Source organism: Periplaneta americana, chromosome 17 (genome assembly GCF_040183065.1).
Source record: "Periplaneta americana isolate PAMFEO1 chromosome 17, P.americana_PAMFEO1_priV1, whole genome shotgun sequence".
Classification (NCBI taxonomy): Eukaryota; Metazoa; Arthropoda; class Insecta; order Blattodea; family Blattidae; genus Periplaneta; species Periplaneta americana.
The window spans coordinates 86,747,546-86,770,234 of NC_091133.1; the positions used below are offsets into that span (position 1 = coordinate 86,747,546).

The 22,689-nt window shown below is 36.9% G+C and overlaps 1 protein-coding gene across 4 annotated transcripts in view; it reads left to right on the top strand.

Annotated features, from left to right (window-relative positions):
* LOC138692956 (uncharacterized) overlaps window positions 1–22,689 on the top strand; it is a 390,101-nt gene that overhangs the window by 341,447 nt on the left and 25,965 nt on the right. The window contains exon 1 of one of the 4 annotated variants that reach the window (XM_069816371.1): window positions 21,517–21,848. The exons of the other annotated variants lie outside the window; for them this stretch is intronic. The gene's annotated coding sequence lies outside the window, so the exon portion shown is untranslated. Of the gene's footprint in view, window positions 1–21,516; window positions 21,849–22,689 lie in introns of those variants that run through there. 4 annotated transcript variants of the gene reach the window in all.

Consider the following 22,689-nt stretch of genomic DNA (forward strand, 5'->3'; position numbering starts at 1 on the left):
CAAACTTCAAATGTCTCCGATGTGATATACTATTACACGAAAGAGAAAAAGATGTAGGCTACTTACGTAACTCGCACTGCGAAAGGATAAGTAGCTTTTAATGTGCGGAGTTAACACCTTCCGACGTTTCTTCTTCCGATCCTGTAGTCAGCTCCTCGAACTCTTTCCCCCCCTCCTCGCGTATGTGGTAGCTAATAGGTTACGTCCATTTTCGGTTTTTTTCCCCTTCAAAATTTTCTAGAGCTCCTTCAGTGGAGCAGTGAAACCCGGAGTGAGACAAGTGGCCAACAGGCTTGGAGCTCACATAATCAGTTTTTCTCAGCCCCGAAAGTCCCTTGCAGGACGCGTTTTCGCATACCTTTTAAAGTTTCTCCTCCCGTTTCCCTCTCTTTCAATTTAATTCAAAACAAAATTACAAAGTTCTCACAAATTTTAGAAATAATAAATAATATTCTGAAGTCTAATTTAGTACAAAACTCCTCTCGAATCAAAATATATAACACGCTAGTCCTTCTTATAGTTTTATAGTGAAGCGAAAGTTTGACCCTGAAACAGAGATCAGAAAAGTTTGCAAACCACTGAAATTAAATTTGTCAGAAGAACAGCTTGATATACTACTGGATGGGGCCGAAACAGATCTGCGAATCGTGATGCATGATAATGATATGATATGATATATGATATGATATGATATGATATGATATGATATGATATGATATGATATATGATATGATATGATATGATATGATATGATATGATATGATATGATATGATATGATATGATATGATATGTATTGGAATATACACTCTACGGTATATACAGTAGGCCTATTATTTTTAAGCAAGAGAATATCTAGAATTTATCTTCCTATAGTACCGGTATTTCTCTGAATAAACACGTATTTATTTACACATGCGTCATTGTAATTAATGAAAGTATTCCATAACGGAACGTATTGTATAATGGACTTTTTATTCCCCCACACAAAGCAAAACATTCATGTACGACCTTCCTCACCGGATAACGCATTATTGACGCAGCAGTTCACTTCCTTGGGAATTATTTAAATTGGAAGCTAATGCAATGCAAGTCACGTGCTGTGACTATTGTATCTCCGCTTGCTATGTGTTTGTTTTCACCTCTCTATCGAGTCCATCAAGATGTTTACAAACCCTTATTGCTATGGAATACCGACAGAGAGCAGTGATGTAGCGATAGTTTTTTGTTTTACATCGGCACGCGATATTGTTTATTTTTTACGAGCACTGTTTTGTATAAATTTTCGATGGAGGCGCCACTGTCTGTGCCAACTGTCATGACCTTCTTTGTTACGGACGAGACCTGTCTCTCGCATTATCTCCCCCGCGCAGGGGAGCCACCCGCGGTGATGTGTCAAACTAGCGAGTGGGGTCAGGGCTCTGCCAGTAGAACAACAGATAGGTACGGTACAGTCATCTACCTGTAACAGTGGGTCGGATCATTTCTTTCTACCATATAATATTATACTTCAGAACTGTTATTTCTGGCGCCTGTCAGCAAATTGGTCTACTCTAGCCAACAGTGAAGTTGTCAAAGAATTTAGGGCTTGTCCTATTCCCTTCACTGCCGTTACTGTTCTCCACCTGTACTGTTTTCGCTGTAAGAAAAATCCTAATGTAAACATAAGCACGTTGCTGTCATACCCGTGATTGGCTCCCAGTCGAAACACTCACATGACGCAGGAAAATATAGTTCGTATTTGGAAACCACAATCTTGTATTATTTGAAAATAAAAAATTGAATTCTAGTTGTTAAACACGATGAAACATTTAACTTCACTCATGTGTAAAACGCTATGTAAAAGAAAAGCTACTTTTATATTTTGTTATGTACTATGAACGCGGATGAACACAAACGGTAATACCGAGGTAGTCTGTTCTTGTAACAAGCTGGCGTCACTTGAGTTCGTAGTTGTTCACGTAAGCACGTGGTACTGAAGTATGGCTTCTGTATCCTCAACTGTCCAATTTGAAGACATAAGAATTAAAACTAATTTAATTGCAGTAATTATAAAGTAAATGTTTCCTAAGCAAACGAATGCATAGTAGTGAGGCTAGGCCTACTTGACGAGTTACGGGAAATGTTTAACATGAAACAGAATGTACAACAGTAGGCGGGAACACGTACTGAGAATCTATGGCGCCAAACAGTGGCCAATGAAGCCTCACCAGTCACGTGCTATTATTTACATTAGGATTTTTCTTACAGCGAAAAGATTATATGCTTCTTACTTTCTTACTAGTCGAAGTAAAAAGGAAGTACTGTATTGCATTGCTGCGAAAAATCGATTTCGACAGTTACATAGAACTGCACGTTTTCAGAAACCGTGATAATGAAAAAGTGGTTTTGAGCACGTTGCATTCTCTGTCTAAGTACAGTAATTGATTCCTCTCATTGGTTGTTTTGTTTGTGAGTAAGAAATATGTTAGCCTACAGTGCTTGTAGCATTTCTATTTTTAATTTTATGAATAAACTCTGTGTACAAAAGTTATAGAGGATGAAAAGAGAATTCAAAAACTTTTTCCTCCCGTTTATAAAGTGTGTGCCAAGGAGTTTTTTTTTTTTTTTTTTTTTTAAGCTTCAACTGTATTTATTCTTCCATTTGTGGTTCATTCACGTTTCAAAACTTAAAAGTTACGAAAACATTTTCTTATAAATAGACTTCGTTGAATTGCCACACGCAGCATGCAATCAGGTTGCCGATGTACGGTAGTATAGAGGTGGTGAGCGACCTACCGGTCCCGTAGTATAAGCAGTTCATGTTAAGAGATGTGCCCTGTCCAAATAGAGCAGCTACAGCTAATGTATACCTATGTAAGTACTTGTTTTTGCACAACTGTGGTTGGAATAGTCAAAGCTTAACATTTGTTCAGTGCAGACAAGAATTCAATCAAACATACTACAATGACAGTGTTGCTGTTCCAAACAATTGCCCCTGGAATACCCTTACCCCCGCAGCCAGTCTTGACCCGTTGGGGAACGTGGTTGGATGCTGTTAATTATTATGCAGAACATTACGGCAAAATAATGGACGTAATTGATGCATTGGATAGCACAGACAGTTCCGCTGTTGCAGCTGTAAAATCATTGCCTTCTGAACAGCTATTGGAAGATATTCTGTTCATTGATTCTGATTTTAAAATCGTGTCCAAAAGCATCACCCTGTTAGAATCGTCTAAACTACAACTCTCAGAAGCCCTTAATATAGTGGATAAAGTATCACAAACCGTTATCCAAAATAATAATTCACTAATTTCAGAAAAAGTGAAATGTGAGTTGAGAAACATTATTGCTAAAAATTCTGCCTATTCACAATTTCGTATTATAAACGATGTACTATCAGGTCACGACAAGACGTCTGAAGTTGGTGTACTAAAAGTAGTGACTTTCCGTTCTTAAAATTTGCACCAATTACATCGTGTGTTGTCGAATGTACATTTTCCCAATATAAAAACTGTTTAAGTGACCATCGGAGGAGGTTCACTTTGCAGTCGCTCAAAATGTACGTAACTCTTTACTGCAATGCACATATTCAAGAATGATGTGAGTATATTACATTAAATTTTAAGAGTTAATATATCTCACTACAAAATAATTGTGTATTTACATGTTTAGACATTTCCTATTTCAAGGATCATTCATTATATTTCTTGAATGCAGGATACAGGTTTTATTGTAACCGCAGTATACTGCTCAGTGTTTACATCAGAGGCATACTCCACCCATTGCACGCCCCCTTCTCATACAGTCTATACCGCGTGCGCAGTAAACCTTACGATTCTCGTGGCAATTCCACGAAGTCTACTTATAATTAATAAGAAACACATTGATGTCTTAGAAAATGGATATGCACCATTAAAGTTTAACTATAATATTAATACAAGGCATAGAATTAAAAAAGGATATATATATATATATATATATATATATATATATATATATATATATATATTAAAAACAATTTAACAATATTCTAATTGTGTCACGTGCTAACAATATTCTACAAACAATGCAGGAGTCTATCTTGGCAGTTTTGTAATGTTTTTTTTCATCAACACTGTAGGATTGATATGTTGTATCTCATCCATCCTAATAGACCCTCCATTTAAATAGCCCCACAAGAAAGAATCAATGGGATTGAGTTCTTGGGGGTCTATTCAAGAGTCGTAGTTATTCAATTGTTTTAGAGTACGCTAGCTTTTGTTTATGATTATTCTATTCGTTGCCCCCATATTCTTAATAATGATAAATAGAAGTACTGAAACATTTCATTTTTTTTTATTTATTCGTACATATATATTGGTCTCCGAGCCTGACGCTATTACGATTCCTGGAAGCGGACTTGCGCGAGGAATGGACGGATGTACGACATATCTGTCTAAAAACAAATCCTTACATTGCTGAAATTAAAAACATCTGCTCACTGTCACTGTCAGACTCAATTACTTTACCATAAAAGGGGATCAGGTGAGTAGCTGATGTTTTCAGTTTTAACATACACACGTAACAATCCGCACTAAAGCATCATTTTATTTGTTTCACCTTATCTCGCTCTCCTTTCTCTTTGACATACGCCAGACTTTGGAGATATTTTGTGTCCATTGTAGGGGCATAATATGCTGTTAACTCTCGTTTCAAAGATATTTTCTGGTGAAGTATTGTTGTTTTGATTAACTTATTAACTGAGAGTATATTGTATTTTTCTGGTGAATTATTGTTGTTTTGATTAACTTATTAACTGATAGTATATTGTAGTTTATTGCCACTGTGTTAAAATTTGAACAGCCAATGGCTGTAATGTCATTATTAATTAATTTTTACTGCACTCTCTACACACGCCAAATAATAATAATAATAATAATAATAATAATAATAATAATAATAATAATAATAATAGTAATAAAGTCCATTCCGAGATTATCTAGCTTATGTGGAATTTAAGAGTATGAGATGTATTGGTAAGATGAGTAAATGCATGATGGATGATTTCCATTGTAGAAAATACAATGGGACGGTTGATTTGTTGTAGGCCTAACTATCACGTCTTCCCTGTTTTCTAACATTATCCTATTGTCGTTTTAATCGGTTATTTTACGACAGTATACCAACTGCAAGGTTATATGTGATATGATTAAATGCGTGACGGATGAAACCCGTTTTATTATTATTATTATTATTATTATTATTATTATTATTATCATTATCATCATCATCATCATCATCATTTTAATCGGTTATTTTACGATTCTATACAAACTGCAAGGTTGTAGCTATGTGATATGAATAAATGCGTGACGGATGAAACCCGTTTTACGAATACTGTACAATGAAATCATGGTTCACATGATTATTATTATTATTATTATTATTATTATTATTATTATTATTATTATTATTATTATTATTATTGAGACAATTTATTCTTTGGTACATACAGACAGACTACAGGGCTTGTATAACCTAACCAGCCACTTGAGGTTAGAGACATAAGAACTGAAAATTCTTAGAAATTGCGAGTGTCGTGGGTTGCAGAAAGTTTCTCTGGAATGTCTTAAAATAGGACATTGCGGTAATTGAATTTGCCCAGTCGCTTATGACACTCATGCCCAAGGTTTTGCCGCTTTCAGGAATTGTATTTGGAATTGCCACAGCGGGAGCTTTAATCCATTGCGATCATTAGAAAAGCTCAACTACAGTATGCTTCAAAACAAACTTGCCGATTTGCTGGGCTAGCAAGGCCGTGAGTTGTTAGGGACCAATCAGTGACACGTGTATCTTGGTAATCGCATAACTTATTCATAGGGATTCAGCGATTATTACTGCAAGGAGGTGTTACTTTTGTTAGTTTTCAGTCACTTTTATGTGTAGTTTAATAGGTTTAGATTATTGTATTTACTCACGTAATTTCCCCCTACCGTTTCTCAAAATTACGAAGCAAAAAATCGAGAGGAAGGAATTACGCGATGGGTATAAAATTTCGGAAATTAACTTGCTGATCATAAATAACACTAAACATTACATGTACAAATCAAATTGTTTGATACTAAATAACTTATAAATATGTCCTACAGTTTGAATCATTGTGGACAGTTTTCGATTTTCCTTTGCACCGCAATATTTAAATTCTAATTCCGGTAGCCAGACCTTGACTAACCTTCGCGTAAAATACAAGAGGCAAACAATACTTTTTCGGACTGTCCTGAATGTAGGCAGCACACAGGATATAGGAAACGGAGAAGTTGTCTAGAACCAGGGAAATTCCAGGAATCTATACTAATTGCATCACTTGAATGGCAGAGAAGAATAGTAGCCATAAGGCGTAAATGGATAATTCCAGGAAAAATCGCAATAGGTCCTTGACATGTTTGCACAAAATCACATTAGAAGCTCAGTTCTTAAAAACAATCTGACGCTGTTTGATAGACCGACTCAACAGGCATGGAAGCAATGACCTTCAGTGACACGCACATGTATGTTTAACGGTACAAAAACAAGTGCAGTTCGGAAATATATTATGTTGTATGTGTAAAAAATTAACCTATTAATTACACAATGGAAACAAGCGTATATGTATTTTACACTTCACTAAAATTCGTCGCACAATAAATTCAGATTAGCTTCCTTGATGTCGGAGAAATCTCAGCGTTTATTTTGTTTTATTTTTTATTTTTTGTAATAGGAATGATAGATGGCTTTTCCAAATGTATTTTTACTGTATTTGAAATCTTTACGAAAGATAATTTTGACGGGAAAAGTGATGTCCCATTTCTTTAATTTGAGACGGGAAAATTACGCGAGTAAATACGGTATAAGTTCGTATGTTTTTTTTACAGAAGAGTATTATTTTATTGTTATTATATACAGTGCGTTCATAGAAACATTCCGTGATTATAAACTGCTATAATTTTGTAACTATGCGTGTTATGAAATTATACCGGTGCCAATAGAAAGAACTGCTCAAGGAATTTTAGGGAATGTATCATTGTAATTGTTAGTGGAAAGCAATAGATGGCATCATTAGAAAAAAAAAGATGCTGTTCCCACTCTTTCGCTTGTCTTTGTTGGATAGAAGCAAATTGTGTTAAATGATGTGAATGTTTACATTTCTACTCAGTGTGAATTCCGCAGCATTTAGAGAGTTATGGCGAACCCACAGGAATGTAGTTGATGTGTATTGGAATACCATAGCACACGGAGAGTAGTGAGAGTTCAGTATATGCATGTAAGCATACATACATACATACATACATACATACATACATACATACATACATACATACATACATACATACATACATAGAGGTGACGCAAGAAGAGCTTGCCACGGAAAGCTGCGCGAACTTTCGGAAACGTTCGGGTGCACTCGACCTCGCTTCGATTCGATTGGTAGTTCTCAGTCGTCTGCTGGCTTGATGTTTCGAGTGAGATTTATCACAGCGCATGTAACGTAACCTAAACCTTGTTGCAGAGTAACTAGTAACATAACATTGTTGAAAATACAGAAGCACGAATTTTTTTTACACAAAATCACTGAATGAAATGACAAAGATGTTATAAGAAATATGTAATCGTGTAATAATTGATATTTGACGTTGTACTAAAACACTAATACTATGTGATTTTATTAAAATGTTCCGATAACTAGGGTACTATGGTCGGTTTATTTTTATCTGTATATATTCCTTATGTTGCGAGCGGAGCCTGTTTCGTTTTTCATAAATTTATGAACGTTATAAATAATTCCCTAGTGTGGAACGTTTTATTAGCACTTCCTAATTTAGAGCGAAACAGGGGCATTGTTAAGTACATAGAATGTTATACAGAACTCTGTTATTTAACAAACACACTTAGAACTACATAAAACTACTGATATCAGGGATAAAACGCAGAAAATGTAACGCACACGCTGGCTTCTACCCGCTCTGCACAATACACTCCACGATACGAACAGCTCAAGACCGCGCTTTCGAATGCGCCCTGTAATCAGCATTAGGTGATTCATAGCAGCCCTGTAACGAGCATGGCGGCACGAGGACCGAATATCGTTCTCTGCGCATAAATCAAATGGGCAAGCTTTCTTTGCGCTTCCTCTACATACATACACACACACACACACACACACACACACACACACACACACACGTACATACACACACAGGTTGATAGTTATACACAGGCCTGCAGAACTCGCAAAGTAGGGGAACTATAACGTCAGCCTCACTCCACTTCTATTGGAGATGATCGACTTCCGCCCCGAGAATGAATGTTGATGCAGCCGAGCGTAACTAGAACGCCGTGGCCGCACAGGTAGAAAAGGTGGGTGGGGTAAAAGAGGGGAGGAAAGCAGTCGCTCTCAAGAGCTACAGTTCTGCAGGCCTGGTTATACAGGATAGATTTCATAGTTGATGAAAAAAAGAGTATAAGTAGGAAAATAATTGGAACTATCAGAAGAGTGTCTTGTCTTTTGTAGCACTTTGCACTTCAAATTTGACAGATTTTAGCTGGAATTAAATTAGGGTTCTTTTTGCCAGTTTGTCCGTTATATTTTAGTTGTGTCTAGAGCTTTTTTCTTGTTCGTGCCACTATACCGTGGCGCTTAGTCACCATGTAACAACTTCGTCTTTTTGTATCGAGTACAGAATTCGAACACTGCACTCCTCCTTTCGTTTGTGTTTAGGTGATAGATTTTACAGAACTTGTTTCCGAACACAAAACTAAAATCAGTGTCTGCCGTTGCCCAAAGACAACATAGATTTCGGATTATTACGATTTTATTCCTGTCTTGTTTGCGCCTGAGTAGACTGCAACATTCGTATGCCGTAGCTATTCTACATGTCCTTGAGGCTCGCAAAACAATCAGTCCGATTTGTGGAAGTTTCGCAAGAACACGCTTCGAAGGTATTTAGATGCAAGGCTATGAAGAAACTGTTTATAGCATTCGCGGTTTATATACTGAGGCCAGCCAGTTTCTTTTCTGCGACTTTCAGTGTTAAGGAGGAAAATGGTTTAGTTATTCTGTGGTATTGAGAATTCCTAAGTAAGCTAACTAGTACCATCTCACCGGAAGTAAGCGCATAACGACAAATGTAATATATAATATCAATTTATAGCGACTGTGCACTTTAAAATAAATTGAATGTGAAAAAATGAAATGAAATTGGAAGTAAGCTAACTAACCGAAACAAATTGCTAGCTTTAACTCGAATATAGCAGGTATCAATTTTTACAGTCATTTAAGGAATTCATGAAGTAAGAATGTTATTTATAAAATTGGTCGACAATCCTGACTTGGAGTTTTTCGTGTTTCCCAATTGTCTCCGCAGATAAGTGGTGGGATAGTGTAACTTATAAAGAGTCGCGACCCGCTTCCTTCCCTATCCTATAACTTTTAATCATAACACTCCACATGTCATCAGCCATCTTCTGCTATAGACCAGCCATCTGTCCGGTAAGGGATCACTAAATGGTCCTTTACCGGGAGATATGAGAGGTAATTGTGACAACCATGCGGAATACCTGAAAACACCAAATATTATTATAATCATTATTATTATTAGTAGTAACAGTAACAAATATAAATAACACTCAGGAGGAAATTAAACGCAGAATAAATATGGGAAATGCCTGTTATTATTCGGTTGAGAAGCTTTTGTCATCTAGTCTGCTGTCAAAAAATCTGAAAGAATTTATAAAACAGTTATATTACCGGTTCTATATGGTTGTGAGGCTTGGACTCTCACTTTGAGAGAGGAACAGAGATTAAGGATGAGAGAGGAACAGAGATTAAGGATGTTTGAGAATAAGGTTCTTAGGAAAATATTTGGGGCTAAGAGGGATGACGTTACAGGAGAATGGAGAAAGTTACACAACGCAGAGCTGCACGCATTGTATTCTTCACCTGACATAATTAGGAACATTACATCCAGACGCTTGAGATGGGCAGGGCATGTAGCACGTATGGGCGAATCCAGAAATGCATATAGAGTGTTAGTTGGGAGCCCAGCGGGAAAAAGACATTTGGGGAGGCCGAGACGTAGATGGGAAGATAATATTAAAATGGATTTGAGGGAGGTGGGATATGATGGTAGAGACTGGATTAATCTTGCTCTGGATAGGGCTCAATGGCGGGCTTATGTGAGGGCGGCAATGAACCTCCGGGTTCCTTAAAAGCCAATAAGTAAGTAAGTAGCAGTAGTAGTAGTAGTAGTAGCAGCAGCAGCAGCAGTAGTAGTAGCACAAATATACAGTCAACTCCGGTTATAGTGAACTTCTGCGGACCAGCATATTTCGTCCATTATATCAGAGGTTCACTAAAACCGAAGAGTCTGTTTTTATACTACTGACGTTGCTATACATACAGTATTAATGCCCGTTTGGGTTCAGACTAATGTTCGCTTTATCTTCCAACTTAAACACCTTACGCTTCGACATTCTGATGTTCACAGTTCGAAACTTGAATCTAATATAGCCATGTAGGTGTAAGCACTGATCGATTTCGCACCTCTTCCGACTAGAACTGGAGGTATGTTGGAATTACCCCGGGTTCACTTTTACAAAGATGCGGGAGGAAGGGTTGAGGACCATTATACTCTAATCCTTCTTGTATTTACCACTTGGTCATCACTCTTCTCCCATTTACAAAAGAAAACACTTTTTCTTCCTATTCTTCTAGTAACTTCTTTTAAAGGTGTCAGAACTAATCCTTTCTCTATCCCTCACTGCGTACATTATTCTCTTTAACATGTTTCAAGCTTTCCAGGAAGGTTAACAAATCCTTTGTCTTTCAATGCACTTAAGGAGTAAAAGATTCGAGATTTTGTTCTGAATATATTCTTGGAAGTTTATAGGAGAAAGGGTTTCCTGAATTACTATTTTGGCCATTTTCAAATTACATTTTCTTGGGGACGTTCTAGTTTTAGGTTCACTATAACCCAACCAAGGGTTCACTATAAACGGAAATATTAATGTACTTTTTAATGTATGCGGGTCGGGACCAACGATTTAGGTTCACTATAGCCGAATGTTCACTATAACCGAGTTCACTATATCCAGAGCTGACTGTACTACTACCAGTGCCCCAATGGCCAAAGGATCGGCTTTCCACGCAAGTGAGCCAGGTTCGAATCCTGGCGGGTTCAATTAGAATTTGTGGTAGACATAGATGGTGTTTGATAGTAGGTTTTCGCGAAGTACTTCTGTTTCCCTTACCGGCATTCCATCGTTGCTCTATTTATGCGGTGCTATGTAGTTGTCCACACCTGTAGAGTAACGGTCAGCGCGTCTGGCCGCGAAACCAGGTGGCCCAGGTTCGAATCCCGGTCGGGGCAAGTTACCTGGTTGATGTTTTTTCCGGGGTTTTCCCTCAACCCAATACGAGCAAATGCTGGGTAACTTTCGGTGCTGGACCCCGGACTCATTTTTCACCGGCATTATCACCTTCATTTCATTCAGACGCTAAATAACCTACCTAGATGTTGATACAGCGTCGTAAAATAACCCAATAAAGAACCTATGTAGTTCGCCTCACAGAATGTACTGAGAGCAACGCTAAACCGGCGGTAAAAAGAACTACAACTTTGGCACGTCACTCCTAGATAGGGACGCGTGGTATTCGTTAATCCGATACTGACAGACGAGCCATTACGTCACAGTCTTGACAGCCTCAGCTCCTATCCCCAGCTTAATATCTGATAAATGAATAGGCTGATTTTACTCATTATTTGACTATTAATTTATTTTTATTTTTATTGTTATTATTATTATTATTATTATTATTATTATTATTATTATTATTATTGCGACATTATTAGTCATCTCCATTGTAAAGGAAATACGTGTACTAATATGTCTACAAACATGGGGCAATGAACAGTTACCGCACACATGAATATTCTCTGTCCTGTTACGTACTTACTGGGTTTTAAGGAACCCGGAGGTTCCTTGCCGCCCTCACATAAGCCCGCCATTGGTCCCTATCCTAAGCAAGATTAATCCAGTCTCTACCATCATATCCCACCTCCCTCAAATCCATTTTAATATTATCTTCCCACCTATGTCTCGGCCTCCCCAAAGGTCTTTTTCCCTCCGGCCTCCCAACTAACACTCTGTATGCATTTCTGGATTCGCCCATACGTGCTACATGTCCTGCCCATCTCAAACGTCTGGATTTCATGTTCCTAATTATGTCAGGTGAAGAATACAATGCGTGCAGCTCTGCGTTGTGTAATTTTCTCCATTCTCCTGTAACTTCATCCCTCTTAGCCCCAAATATTTTCCTAAGAACCTTATTCTCAAAGACCCTTAATCTCTGTTCCTCTCTCAAAGTGAGAGTCCAAGTTTCACAACCATACAGAACAACCGGTAATATAACTTTTTTATAAATTCTAACTTTCAGATTTTTTGACAGAAGACTAGATTCTCTGTCCTGTACCAATAAAAAAGAAACTTGTAATGGAATTCGGATCTTAACAAAAAGGAAACTTAAAGTAACTCTGTCATAGCTTATTTTAACATTTGCTTGGAATATAAATGCAGGCAAATGCCACACAAGAAATTCACTCCGTGTGTGGATTGGTTATAGCGTTCTGCTTTGTGAACACCCGGTGAGACATTCTTAAAATTCACTGTGGTGACAAGTCATGTAATGCGACGAGTCGAAGGAAGACTGACAAATAGTGATTGACAATGACGTCAGAAACATGTGTCCCATGCCAAGCGCAGTGACCTGCAGTGTTAGAAGATTATTCAGCTGTTCGAAATAGTCTTTGGACAGCGATGTGCTTTTTAGTGACTTGCATTAGACGTCGACAGAATAAGAAATTATGTTCGTTTACTACAGAAAAATGTGTGAAGCTGACCACTCCTACAACGTAACCACCAGTGGCGTAGCGTTAATATAAGCTAAAAAGCTCAGCTTCCCCAGTTAATAATAATTGCATAATAAACCTGCAGTCTATGGACATAATTATTTATTAATTTTAATAGAATTTATATTTACGCGTTAAATATTGTGATGCGGCAGGTCAGGATGATTTGTGATGCAGCAGTAAACAAGAAGCCTGCACACACCAGCTTCTAAGCAGACTGGTTTCTTACACTCATTCTTCTGTGTAACCCACCCCGCAGCTTTTTCATCCCTTTCTAACTAAACTACCCTGGTCGCAAGGCCCGCAGGAAGCTAGCTTTGACATTGAAAATAAGTAGTTTCAGAGTTATCCCTTTTCGTCAGTTGTGTTCAGTTGAAGTGTTAGTGTGCATTGTGGCTGATATAATAAATAATGAGTGAAATAACAGTTTCTGATACCAATTTACTTGAATTTTTAGGACAATTCTATTATCAAGACTGACTTACGAACAAAAGTGTGATCTAAAATACAAATGACCGACTCCCTTGCTGTGAATGAAGGACACACTCAAAATACAGACGCTTACTTACGTAATAATAATAATACTGTATCATTCTATTGACCGTTAATATTGTGATTTATCTAAGTATGACAGGGCGTGAGCGAATGTTATACGTATACGTGTCTATTTGTTAGAGATATGTGTAAACCGTGAAATCATATTTTACTATGTACCATTTGAGGTCATGCCTTATTGGTGTTACTTACGAGGTTCCAACCAATCTTTGACTGCTGACTTGACATTGACTACTATTTATTTTAAGACTATATTTTTGTAATACGTTTTCTCATATTGCATGAAAGACAACTTGAGTTAGCTTCCCCTGCTCAAAATTTCATGCTACGCCACTGATAACCACCTGCTTTATTTATCCCGACGGCGACGGTTCCAAATTTATTATACAGTATATCGTCGTTGTTCCTGCAAGAACTTCCTATGTCCAAAATATAAAATTTTTCAGTAGGAAGAAAAAGCACATTTACTCATTCTATGGCAGCCGTACAAAGGAGACTGTGAATTGTTACATTTTCGAAACGAAGAAATATAATTACATATAGGATATTTTAATATTTGCTGTACCACTATTTAAGTTATTTAATAGAGAAAAAATCTGAAAATCGATAAATATGTCACATAGGAGTTATTACAGGAACAACGACTATATACGCATTTGTCTGTAAGTTTACTAACTCGTTAACTTGAATATCCGCATCTGTGGCTCAAGTTCTAGTGTGCGGCTCGGGTTCGATGCCCCACTAGATCGTGAGAGAATTTGTGGTGAAGAAAGATGTTGCACAAGGTTTTTCTCGGTGTAGGCTACTTCCGTTTTCCTCTGTTATTCCATCACCACTCATCACCTTTTCCTCGTTTCATCTTATCATCTGCAGTAGTTAAAAAAAAAAAAAGGCTCGAATGAGGTCTGTGAAGATTTCCATGTTGATATAGAAAGGGCTTGGGACCTCGGATTTCTCAAGTACTCGTATGAGGATGGAATATGACTCGGGACTGAGGCAGAATGGGCCATCTGTCAGCATCGAATTCACGATTGCCACCTAGGTCGTCTATCGGATTTGGACAATCATTGCGTCTACCGGGAGAGAGAGGACAGAATAGGAGCCTTTTGAGAGATGAATCAGGGAGGGGAGTTAAACATAAAAAGTCTACTGTAATTGTAGTTCAGTAAAACCTAACGCGTCACAGAGAGACATTAGTGGCTGTACATTTCCTCCTTCCCGCTCTAATTTTTCTTCCGACTTGCTTCTATCGTCATTGAATGCACAGTTTACACGTCTTCCTGTGACATTTTGCGATACCGATCTTCAATGAAATTATGGCCAAAACGTCAATGTTACGCAACAATCTATCTAAAGGATGCATTTGTGGTATATTTGCTTTACAAACTCCCCTCTCGTCAAATACCTTACTATAAAAATACAGCTGCTAGCAGCATTGACGTGAGTGCGAAATATCGCGGACTTGACATCTAGTGGAGCGGCGTGGAATTACGTCCACAAATACAAATATTAACATAGCGGGATTCGGACTATTGTTTAAAACGTGAGTTACTATTGTGGAATAATATATGAAACACTTAAGAAATATTGAATAGTATTTAATGTAAAATTATTATCTTATATCAAAGCTGCATATTATGAGAAATATTGCATACTTCATATTACTTTCCGTAATTAATTGTTACATATTTTTTCTTTGGTTTAGTGAGACATTAAGAATGAATTTACCTTCATATACGCATTCCTGACAACTGCAAAGATAAAATTGGTACCGGTAGTAATCTGATGTTTGTAATAATTAGTAAAAGAATGTGGACAACAATAAAACTTAATTTGATAAAACCTTAAAATTTCAAATCTATTTTAACTTCTAATTATTCATTAGGCCTAAATTAAAAAGCTAATTTTTATTTTTCTATCAACACAAAGACGAGGGAATTAAGCCTACCAAGGAATGTTGTTGACTCACGTTTTATGATCCCTCGGAAATCGAAAGTACGATTTGGAGCAGTTTGTAATGCTGTAATTTTATTGTAGCAATTATAAATAGCACATATACACCCTGACATTTTAACACAGCACTAATTAATAAAACTATTAACTAGCCCAGCAACAATATACATTGCAGTTGATTACAGCTTGTTTCGCGAGTATATCCACACCGGGCGCCTAGGTAGCAGCACAAGCGTCGTTCGCGCGCAGAACTGCTAGCTGTCCGGTATTATTATTATTATTATTATTATTATTATTATTATTATTATTATTATTATAGTAAGGTATTTGCTGTCGTTTTCTTGAAATACGGACTCCAAAATTAAACTAGAAATGCTACTGATATTAGACTTTTATGATTAACTCCATACCTTGTTTCATCTCTGAAGGGATCCAATTACACTAGTCTAAACTTTATAATATATAATAGTGATTCCTACACTTTCATAATGAAGTTAACCTCTTATAGGCCATGCGAGTCTATCTGATAGCGGGAGATAAGACTCCCATCTTTTGTAGATAAATCGATATTAGTAGCAGTAGGGATGTCATAAGTCTTACGTGCTTACCATTTTTATAGCCAAGGAAAACTTATTTCTGTTAGAAACTGAGTCTACCCCAAGACCATAAGGTATAAACATTTGATAGACTACCGCTATTGATCGGATGTGCAAACTGTGGAAAAGACATACTTCACCTGTACATCTATGCAGGTGGAGTATCTTATGTCTGATAACCAGAAACCGGAAGTTTAGGCATTATGAATCATTAAAATAGGCAGGCAAAAAGACATCATAAATAGCTCAAATAGGCAGGCAAAAAGGCATCATAAATAGCTAAAATACGCAATAAAAGGCAATTACAAAAACCTTGCACTAGACCTACAACCTTGCACTTTCCACAAAGGGATTTTGGCAGCAAGAAAAGCTTTACATCAGTCGAATGCAAATTGAGATTTTCGACTCGATGTTGCAATTACTGTTGGAAGCAAAGAAATCTTTCCAGTAGCCTTGGAAAGTGCATTTTTGTGTTTGGTTGTACTGATATGGTGCGATATGAAATATTTAGCTAGCTACAACAACGTAGCAATGAAAAATGAAAGAAAAATAACCGTTAAAAATAATATTAGACCCACACTCATTGTTGCCTTGTCAAATAAAAACAAGCGATAATTAAAACGCTTACTGTTATACATTTTTGCACGGCAGCACTCATTGTTGCAAAGAGAATATAAACTGACTGAAAGACAATAATATACATTCGATGAAGTCACTTTCATTGTAGCGGTTATAGAAATAAATTAAAATATAAGTACCTGTAGGCAATTTCAATAATAGATTAATAAATAATAGATAAATAATCAAATAAAGGCAAAAAAGGATTTATTTTGTAAATTAGGCATTTATATTAAAAAAGGCAGAAAAGGACAACATAAAACTTTGACGTTTCAATGACAAAGGTTTAATTCTTACAGATTTACTTTCAAAATGAAGATAGATTTAACATATTTAAAAAGGCATTCTGCCAAATTTCCTGTCTCTGTTGATAACTTTCCTGGAGATTCCTACCGTGTCGAAAATAGAGTAGTTGAGTTTTTCCGAGCCAGAAGTGACTTTAGCAATGAACAAGTAGCTTTGTATTAAATAATAGCCATTCCTATACTCACATACAGTAGCGTGCAAATTAATCCGAACAACGTAATTACTTATGCAAAAACACTCAAACGGGATAAAAAAAAAAGGGTCTAAGACATACCTCAGTAATCTATGTAGCCTCCCTTGTTCCTAATAACAGCTCTGAGGCGATTTGGCATGGATTCCACTAATTTCTCACAAATATTCTTCATTTCTTCATCTCGAAACCATACACCAATGAGGGCAGAATTCATCTTCTCCTTTGTAGAACAATCCATTTTTTGCATTCTTCTTTTGCAAATTGACCACAAGTTCTCGATGGGGTTGATGTCGGGTGAGTTGCCTGGCCAGGGGAGTACCTGAATATTCTTCTTGTTGAAGAATTCTGTAGTTTTTCGAGACATATGGCATGGTGCCAGGTCTTGTTGGAACACACCTCTGCCATCCGGAAATGATTTTTGCAGCTGGGATACGATTCTGGTTTCCAATAAGTGAATATATTTGTCAGAATTCATCATTCCCTTGATAGGTATTAATGCTCTAGGCCCTTCATGTGTAAAACAACCCCAAAACATTACTTTAGGGGGGTATTTGGGTGCTTGTTGGAGATGAGCTGCTGTTACTTTTTCGGATCCTTTCCGTACGTAAGAAACGCGGTGGCCGTGGACCTCGAAATGAGACTCATCGGAAAAAAGTACATTCTTCCAGTCATTCACTGTCCAGTGTTGATATAATTTTGCCCACATTAAGCGTTTTTTGCACATAACAGGGGTTAGCAGTTGCTTCTTAATAGGCTTACGAGCCCTTCGTCCAGCTTCCAAAAGCCTACGCCGCACTGTTTTGACGTGAATATTCGCCCCAGTGGTAGCCATTAACTCGCGGGTTAAGTCGACAGCAGTTAGTCTAGGATTTAATTTACTTTTCCTGACAATTAAACGATCATCTGCAGGTGAAGTGTTCCTTTTCCGGCCACAGTTTCCTTTTTTCTGGGGTGTGATGGATCCAGTCTCCCTGTATCGTTTTATGATCGAATTAACAGTAACCAAACCGATGTGACATTCTGCAGCAATTTGCCTCTGTGTTATAGAAGAATGCTCTGCTAATGTTATAATTTTAGACCGTTTTCGTGGAGTTGTATCCATATGTGAAGACGACAGAATGTACACAGGATTGCAGTATTAAGTCTTCAACACAACTGAAATGCTTATAAGTACAAAACGACAGGCAAAATGTCACATATTATAAAAAAAAATAATAACAGACCTTCAACAATGGAATTACACGTAATACAGATGTCAATTATAGCGGTATGAGCAGCTGTGAAGCCAACAATGACAGAAAATTTAAAAATATGTCGTGTTCGGATTAATTTGGACGCTACTGTATGAAGTTAACCTCTTATAGGCCATGCGAGGCTACCGGATAGCGGGAGATAAGACTCCCATCGTTTGTAGATAAATCGATATTAGTAGCAGTAGAGATGTCATAAGTCTTACGTGCTTACCATTTTTATAGCCAAGGAAAACTTATTCCTGTTAGAAACTGAGTCGACCCCAAGAGCATAAGACATAAACATTTGATATCGCTATTGATCGAACTGTGCAAACTGGAAAAGACATACTTCACCTGTACAAGTATGTCAATTACAGGTGGAGTATCTTATGTCTGATAACTTTTCTGGAGGTTCCTACTGTTTCGAAAATAGAATAGTTTAGTTTCTCCAAGCGAGAAGTGACTTCAGCCGTACGTTGCCAAGAAAAGCACAGAGAATGTAATCTAGCGTTGTATTAAAACAACGTACGCTGATCTGCTTCCGTGCGCTTAAACCGTTGCTTAAAAATAAGAATTCGATTTTATAGTAACGAAATTTGAACCCAATGACTTCTGAACGAATTAAAATATATTTTGTTTGCACTTTCTTCAGTATGTGATTACTGTCTTTCTGATAAATATGTACAGTGTATTCAGATGAGATTATTTCGGAAGACTCAAGTTTTACTAATGAACCTACCTATATTCGGCTGCGCTCCAGTACGGTGATATACTGTACATGTCCATACAAGCCTCGTTTAACGCCTGGCTGTTAGATAACTGTCTTGCTCGTTTGCATAGTGGGTTGCGAATAGCTAGGCGGTAATTTTTATTAAAACCACAGTCTTATGGTTTTGTATTTTTTTTAAGATCTACTTATGTTTATTCAAAGATAGTTTTTAAAACGTTGCCAGTCCAGATCGTTCCACACATGCGACGTCACAGCGTTAACTGTAGAATTCTTTGAAAAATGCTTCAATTCTTTTTTTATACTGCTAATGCTAATATTCTCGCTAAAATTTTATTCCTCTTTGCTCACTGATTTCGTAGATTAAACTTTTGATAGTGTTCTAGAGAAAAAAATCAAGGTCTGGGGAGCGTGGTGATCAGTCTGTAGAATCTGTTCTTTAGGTCCATTTTTCAGGATGTCGTTGACCCATATGCGATGCTTTTATGGACATGCAGCGTAGTACAGCAGCGCCGAGTTCATTGGTGAAACATCTTTCGCCATCTCCTATCACTCCTCGAAATTTGTAACAAATTCATTCGACCAGTCTGTATAAAATTCTCGATTAAATGTTTAGCACATCGCCGCTACTACGTAGCAACATCATATCGTATTTTTTGTTCCAGGGAAAACACTGTTTTACAAAATCTCTCGTAAACAATAAGAATATTTTCGTAAAAGACAAATGTTTTTCCTGGGCCAAGAATATAATACATAGTTGCTACGAAGTTGCAGAGGTGAGTGTTTTCGTAAAAGACGACTATTTTCCCTCTGCTCGTATAATATGGCGTTGCTACAAAGTGTTGGTGATGTACTGAAAATGTGCCTATTTTCAGCGAGAAAAGATGTATTTAAAAAAGACTAGTATCATTCTGTCACGGAATATGATCGTGCAGAAGAGTACATAAATTTTGTTACCACTGTACGAGTATGTGATTCAAAATATACTCGCCGTCAAATTCTATTATTATTATTATTATTATTATTATTATTATTATTATTATTATTATTATTATTATTATTATTATTATTATTGATGGGTGGTCATAAACCCACAAGCATTTCATGGGTTCATCGTGCCTCCCCTTTAAGAATTGACATTGTTGAGAAATGACCAGTAGCTAAATTCTGCCTAGACATCTCTCGCTCAGAAACACAATTCTTTTAGTTAACATAAATTTACGACACTTATTCTCCAGCTTTATTTCCATGCTAATGATTTGTATCTCCTCGACCAGATTTGAAGCCTCGAATCTCGAAGACATTGTCAAAAATAGTAACCATCGACTACAGATGACTATAATAGTAATATGCGTTACAAGAGCGGTATGTTGAAGTTTTCATCTTCGAGGAAAAGTTTGAAAAAGCGAAACGTAGTTGAGCTTTTTTAATTTCCGAGAATTGAAAGAAAACATACCGCTCGTGTATCGTACATTATTTTGTGCGAAGATCGTTTATTACATACCTGAAAGACGAATTTCTAATTAGTTGCAATGAAATCTCCATCTTGTTTCTGTTCAATGACGGCAAACTTGCAAAATAAAAATATCTGTCTTCAACATTGTTGCTTTAAAATGTTTTCTGTGTTTACTATACTCCAGCAGGCCGTGATATACGTCTGTCTTTTTTTCCCCCAGTCTATAAATGCGAACTTAAAACAAACGGTAAGGTTATGTAATGATTTATTTTTCATTTTAATATTTTAACAATATTATTTATATAACATATTGCAGTAATAGCATCGGCAAGTTGATTTGTTGATTTTTTCACGGCTTCCTTAATGTTACTTGCATCACGAATGTAGGTGGAGTTGTAGAGTTTACTTAATTTTTGCAAATATTTAAAAACAATAATTAACAGTGCAATTTAGGTGAAATTGCAGTGGTAAGTTTCCAATTTATAATTATTAATATATTGAACGTCTCTAAAAATAATATGTTAAAAGCCTAAAGCAGTAAAATCGATATGTCACTTAAGCGGTAAGAAGAGGGAAATTGTTATGTGTGTTAGGCTGGGAATACTGAATGTGGAATTTTAGACTTACCGCGGATTGGTTTTGTGCGGAAACCAAGCAAATACGCACGATCTCGCACAAAATATTGTTACTGGGGTAGGTATGCAGCAAATCGCATTTTATTTCCCCAAGGACAACAGTATTTATGCTGCCCGCGTTGCCATGACAGCAGATGAGCATGTAAACACGCAAACGTCATAATGTGCACGTTCTGAAACAGTGCACCCCAGACAGTGCCTCTTCTTCATCTGAGTCATTCAGGTGATAAAACTCCCCTCCACTTCCGGTGTGAGCTGCACCTGGTACCGGAAACAACTGCCTTCTCTCGGCCGAGTGTTGTACTAATTATTGGAGGGAATTCCTAGCACCGGGAGGTTCGCACAGTATTGCAGACGGACACGTGAATGCAGCCAGTGCGGTGATAGTGCTGCTGAATTTGCAGATAGTGTCGTGAAGCCGTGACCCACTTTAGGGCACTTCGATTGCGATATTATTTTGTGCAACACCGCACAAAAAATTCATGTATTATCGTTAGCTATTCGCAGCAGGTGGTGTTAAATGGCTGGTGAATTGTGACTGAAAATTAGAAGTTCAGTGAAAAAAATATATATTAATTTGTGTGATACTATGAATTTATTGACATGAGTTAAAGTTCCAAGAAAACAAAGTGCACAGTGCCATCACAGGGATTATTTCGGACATACAGATGGTATGTATAATGTATACAGTGAAATTTTAGAGCTTTTAAACCATTACGAGACCCAAAATTTAAAATTGGTTCCACGCTCTGTAGTTTACTACTATACGGGCTTATACTGTTATTTTATGCATTCTCGGTACTTGTTCTTCGAGATTTACACACGTTTCTTTGTTTATAATTATTGTTCTGTTTTCCCAATTATTTCGTTTTTAGTTTCATCCTTTCGTCTATCACAAGACATGCTGTTGGTCTGAGAAATTTCATTTGTTGGGATTCACGTGTTTTTTACTTCCATTTCGTAGAATATAGTTTCCAGAGCTAAAAAAAAAATGTTGCTTAGACGTAATTGTATTATTTTAATAAATAGACCTACATTTGTTCAATCAGAATAAATTTGTAGGCGGTGCGATTTTGTCCCAGTATTTGTACTATAAAATATATTAAATGTAAGTCACAGAGCTACAAAGGAACCGAACTTCACATTTGTGTCATTTTTGCATGAAGCTCTTGTCATTAACATCTCATCAAACCCTACCTATCCTTATTACAGATAGTGAGGCTACTTGTCACAAATATATTTTCTTATCAAACTCTATTACAGACAGTGAGCTACTTGTCGCTAATATGTTTCCATCAAATCCTACCTAACCTTACTACAGACAGTGGTGCTGTTGTCACTAATATATTTCCTTATCAAATCCTGCTCAACCTTATGATTTTATCACTGATACAGGACTACTCGTCACTATTGAATCTCATCACAAAATGCTACTTAGGCCTAACGTTATCACTGACCTTATTACAGGCAGTGGGGCTATTTGTCACTAATATATGTCCTTGTCAAAACCTA